Genomic DNA, 6,126 nt, shown 5'->3' with positions numbered 1-6,126 from the left:
ACTAACATTGTGCTAATTGATTTGTGTTGTGTTTAGCAATCATCAAGCGAGATGGACGTTGTACTAGCGAGTTAATGCGACGTGTTCGCGTAACAATGATTAGCTACCATTGTTACGGGTTCAAATCGTGTCAAACGAGCGATGTAAGATGATTATTGAGCAATATGGGGTAGTGTGGTGTATATGTATATACCTATGTGTTATGTCCTTTCGTTTCGTTGCTTAATTACTTCATTTTATAGAATGAAGATGAGAAATGGACACGACACCAATGATGGAAGTACGAGTGAGGACGTTGAGTTCACGGCCAAAGTTGAGGCCATCTTTAAACGTCAAAAAGCGGAGTTTTTCGAAGATGTTAAGAAGATGTTCCTAGATACAATTGACGAGCAACTAGTCAATGTGGTAAAGGAGCAAGTTAAGGCCGTTCTTCAAGAGGATAATGTGAGGAGACGGGACTTTTTCTTTAAGAATTTAAAGGATTCTCAACCTCCCACCTTTGAAGGTGAACGGGACCCACTTAAGAGTGCCCGTTGGATCTCCGATATGGAGGGGGCTTTTCGTACGTGTGAATGCCCTCTCGATAAAAAGACGAGATATGGTTGTAGCATGTTAAGAGGTGATGCTAAATTGTGGTGGGACGCGAAGATCCGACTTTATGGCGAAGAACAATGCATGGAGTTCACCTGGGATGAATTCAAGAAAGAGTTTTTCGACGAATACCGAACTTCGGCCGATCTTACAAGGCTTAAGGACGAGTTACGTTCCTTGAGGCAAGGGTCGATGGATTTGAACACTCTCAAATCCGTGTTTTTGTCAAAGACCCAATTTTGTCCGGAGTATGTCGGTAATGATAAAATGTTGAAGGAAGACTTCTATCGAATCTTGAACGATGGTTATTAAGAGAAGATTAGCGTAAACGTGGTGAAAACTTTTGACGAGTTGTTTGACATGGCGAAGGGTTTTGAGGCGCTTGTCCTTAGGAAAAGTGTTCCCGATGTTAGTAAGCAGAAGTCCGAGACTACGATGCATTCGAACAAGAAAAGTAAGAGCACTTCCGAGGGTGGCGGAAGTGTGAAGAAGAGTGGCAGCGGTTGTTTTGTGCCCACGTGTTATAATTGCGGGGAACGGGGTCATTTGTCGCGTGAATGTACGAATGCGAAGTCTAACAAGGTTACTTGTTTTAATTGTCGAAAGGAGGGACACCGAAAGTCGGCGTGCACGGATCTAGTTGGTGATGCATGAGAACCTGACGACGGTGTTCAGGTACTTTTCGACTATCTTATTGAAACGTACTTATGATGTTGTGTAATGCGTTTTGTGTTAGTGCGTAGTGTAATGAGGGGTAGCGTTTCTTGTGGAATTACCCTATGTTGATGGTCTGGTTATAGGGCGAAGGGCGTAAGACTTGGTGCAACCAAGCATTCCTTGATATTTGGGAAATGTTTATACCAAGCCATATGGGTGGGTTTTGGTGTTCGGATGTTAGAGCGTGTTCGCTTTTGTGTTGAAGTTGATGAACCATGAGGTTCGACGGGTGGGATGAAACCCGAGAAATCGAGTGTTGATCTCGATGTATGTTGGTAAAGGAGTCTACGTGACGCGACATTAGGTGCCTCTTTTATACTTACTAGCGTGGTGTTCGACTCCGATTGTTTTGCGGTTACATTGTACTTAGGGTACCAAGGAGAAACCCTTAGGTACATGAGTGACTAGGTGAAATTTGACAAACTAAAGCAATTGGATGATTGCGGGGGTATGGTTTGTGTAATTGTGTTACACCTTTCGTTCGAAGTGTTTAAGGATTGATTGAAATCCTTCGGGTGCTCAAGATTAGAGCAAGATATGGTGATGGGTCGTGTGAACCCAATTGTTGGTAAAGTCTACTTTTGGTAGCATTGTACGAGTTGTGGATATGGAACGTAGTTCCAAGTGGGGGAGTTATACTCCCGCACGAGGGGACCTTAGGGTGAGAATTCGGATAATGCTTATGGTAGATCCGAAACTTGTGTTGGGACCTAGTTTGGTCGATTTGTGGTAGAGTACAATTTCGGTTAAATTGTACTTATGATTTTGGATTTGAATTATCACCGGGGTGGTAATGTGGTAAATCTCGTTGAGAGATAAAGGACGTGTTTGGCGAGCAAGGTGAAATCCCTTGGTTAAGGGATGTGTGTGGCGGATTCTCTTTTAGAGAATTTTTGTTTTGTGCCTATGTTCGATATAGGTGATTCTTGCTCGATTGTGTGAATGGTTAGTGGTATCCGTTAGGATTCACTATGGCGTAGCAGAGCGCATTGTTACGTTACTCGTTGTTCGAGGCCAAAAGGGCATTGATTGGTGAAGCATGACCTTCGGGGTCCGCTGACTTCATCATGGTATTGTTGATTGGTGAAGCATGACCTTCGGGGTCCGCTGACTTCATCATGGTATTGTTGATTGGTGAAGCATGACCTTCGAGGTCCGCTGACTTCATCATGGGTGTAGTGTTATATCGGTGAAGCATGACCGTTGACGGGGTCCGCTGACTTCATCCGGTGTTGAGTGATCTATCGGTTGTTTTATACACCGATGGTGGGTCCGTAAGGATTCATGTGGTTCGATCTTCAACGTTCGGATTGTTGACTTTAGGTTGAGACTTGGTCGCTTTTAGCGTGGTCCTTGGTAAAGGTACGCTAAGGAATTGATATCTCGGTTCGAGATTGGTCGAGTTTTTCCCGATGTGAGGGATTGAGCAAGGTTTTAGTGCTCGGTTGGTGGATTTGATAAATCGCGGGTGACGATTTAGTTGTTAAAGGTGATTCATTGGGAAGAATTGTCTAGGAAAGTTCGGATTGGGACTTATGATTGAGGACCGTTGAGTAGGTCCAGATTGGTTAAGTGGAGAAGATCACGAGGACGTGATCGAGTTTAAGTAGGGGAGAGTTGTAAGACCCAAATATTTATTGTACATAATGTATTTATGGTGTACGATGCGTGTATGAAGGGTACGTGTTGCTTGCTCGAACGCCGAAGGAAACTAGACGTTGTCTGAAGTGACAAGGTGTGTACGTATCTTTTCAACCCCAAATAAAGTTTGTGTTGATGTTTCAAAGCCTTACCATTGGAAAGGAAATCTTATTACATTTCCAACGATATTTGATTCATCGAAAACGGAGTTACGGTCGAAAAGTTATGGCCAAAACAAGTTGCTGAAACCTGTTTTGGGCTCGACCACAAATTCAAGTTGTTTGGAGCGGCGCTCCACCTTTTGGCGCGGCGCGCCGATTGCCCCTGAAGCATTTTTCAGCCTTTTTAAAAGGTTCAAATGAGGGGTACTTTGGTCTTTTCATTTAGGGTCGGTTTAGGGTCACCAAAACTGATCTAGAACTCCATTGGAGCTCATTTCTCATCCACACAAACACTCTCATCCATATCTAGAGAGAGAGAAAGAGTTCTAGAGTGAGAGAGCTTGAATTGGAGAAGAAGGAGTTGGATTCTCACCAAAGCTCGGGTTTTAAAGTTGTTCATCTCGCTCCTAGCTATGTTTTGGTAGTATTGGTAAGCTCTAACTCCGAATTTCATTTGTTAGATTTGATATTCAAGTTAGGGTTTGAGATTGTTAGTTGTAAAACCCATTTGGTTGATGAAGAGGGTTTATGGAAACTTGCTATTTTGATATTTGGCGGGTTTTAGGTTGGTTAATGATTTAACCATGTTTAAGACTTGTAAATGGTGTATAATCACTAGTGTTAGTGATTATTGGTGTTTTGGAAACCATTAGGGTTCTTATGGTTGACTAATTTTGACTAGAGTCAAAATTAGGGTTTGTTGATGATTATGACTCAATTGCCGATTTAATAAGGTTTATAAACTTAAAATGGATTAAGTTGAAACATAGAACCAAGTTAAATATGTTTTGGTGTCAAAACTTGCTAATGGCGTGATATTGACTTCTTATGGGTCAAATTAGGGTTTAAGTGTCATTTTGGGCAAGATAGGTGTTTAACACCTATGATTGGGTTTGATTGGCATATTAGGACCATTCTCACTTGTGTTAGTGATTATTGGTTAGTTTGGGCGCAGTTTGTGCTTGGAAGTGCAAATGGGTCGAAATTGCACTTATTGGTGTTTTGGGCATAAGCTATAGTGTTTAGCTTATTTGTTTGTGAATTACTTAGGTAATTTGCATTTGGACGATTAGGAGCTCAAGCGGGATTGCTTTTCAAGTAATCAAGGTGAGTGGAATATTTATACGCTTATGTATATAATTTGGTTGCTTGTGTGCGATGTGGTAAGTGACATCCGTTAGGATTCACTTTTCGTGGACCACGATTGAGATGGGAAAATATAGTGAGTGATATCCGTGTGGATAGCTCTTCGTTGGCTATATTCGCTTTGTGGTTGTGGCGAGTGATTAACGTTTGACCTATCGATCTTTGTCGGCCACGTGTGTATGTGTGTGTTTGGGCATGTAGCGAGTGATTAACGTATGACCTATCACTCTTCGTCGGCTACATGTGTATGTTTAGATATGTGGTGAGTGATTAATGTTTGACCTATCACTCTTCGTCGGCCACATATGTGTGTTGGGGTAAGTGGTGAGTGTTATCCGTTTGGGGATCCGCTCTTCGTTGGTCACTTATCGTGGGATGGAAGCGGTTTCGATTTTTGTCGGCCATCCTTGTGATTGAGGTAAGTGTTAACATTTTGGTTGCACTTTTCGTCGGCCTCATGGTGCGTAGTGGTGAGTAGTTAACGATTTTGACCTACTACTCTTCGTCGGCCACGTACGCGTGCGATGGGTGGTGAGTAGTTAACGATTTTGACCTACTACTCTTCGTCGGCCACCATCGAGTCGAATGTCTACATTGGGTATATTGGGATGTATAATTTTATTAGCATTGTACGTATTTGTATTTGGCGTATATTATTGTTGAGATCTCTATGCTAATGATGTTGACTTGTTGTACGTACGATTATTCGTTTATTCGATATTGCGGTTTGCTAATGTTATTGTGTTGTTGTGTAGGTGTATGCAAGTAATTGGATTATGTATGCATGCGTATAAGTATTGCATTCACTAAGCATTAGCTTACCCTCTCGTTGTTTACATTTTTAGGTTCGGAGGCGGACGTGGCAAGGGTATGCTCGGGATTTAGATGATTTTCCTTTTTGGTTGCTTGCTTGGATTACTTGTGGATTCGGCCTAGGATTTGGGTAGTTTATCCCCAAACATCATGCTCGTAGTTTGTTTGGAAATTAAACTAATGTGGTCGAAACTCAAACTTTTGTATGAAACTCGTAAAACGGCCGATGTGGGCCCCACTTTGTAAAACTTACTTTATGTTTGAATCGTGTTAGTTTTACATATTTGAAGATGTGGGTAAAAGCGTTTCGTCTAAATATGTCGGGAAGTGGCCAATCTTTTTCACGTTTAAAGACTTTTTGGACAGACCAGTTTGGCGCGCCGCGCCATTTGCTGAACAAACAAATTTTATTTTTTATTTTTGCATATTTCGGTTGCATAAGGGTTGGGTTGTTACAAAGATGAAGATAGAGAGAGAAGATTGTATTCATTTCACTTAATCCAAATGAGATGCAATGTACGGTATATAAGAAAATAGAGTGCTGGTAACTGCTACAGCTATAACTAACTACCAGAAAATAACAAACTATCTAACTAACTATTCTGCACGTGAGTAAAATAAATATCTACATGGATTTACAGTCAATTAAGTATTGGTGATGTTTGATGTAGGCTGCAGAGAGTGAGTCTGATGTGGTCTTGCATATGGCTTGTACAGTGTGCATGTCAGTGTGACCTTTAGCTTGACTTGCTTGACCTGTAGCATGACTTGTATTATGGAAAGGTGTTGTAGATACACCGTTACCCCCTCCGCAAGTTGGCAATGTGTAAGGATCACACATTCCCAACTTGGAAATGTTGTTGTGAAATAAAGTATTTGGTAGAGCTTTGGTTAAGATATCAGCTGCCTGTGCTTTTGATGGAACATATGTGGGACAAATTTGACCATTTCTGATTTTGTCTCGGACAAAGTGGCAATCAATCTCAATATGTTTGGTTCTAGCATGTTGCACAGGGTTGGAAGCTAAAGCAATTGTGGATTCATTGTCACAGAAAAT

This window comes from Rutidosis leptorrhynchoides, chromosome 9 (assembly GCF_046630445.1).
Source record: "Rutidosis leptorrhynchoides isolate AG116_Rl617_1_P2 chromosome 9, CSIRO_AGI_Rlap_v1, whole genome shotgun sequence".
In the NCBI taxonomy this organism is placed as follows: domain Eukaryota; kingdom Viridiplantae; phylum Streptophyta; class Magnoliopsida; order Asterales; family Asteraceae; genus Rutidosis; species Rutidosis leptorrhynchoides.
Note: the sequence above shows the minus strand (reverse complement) of the source record.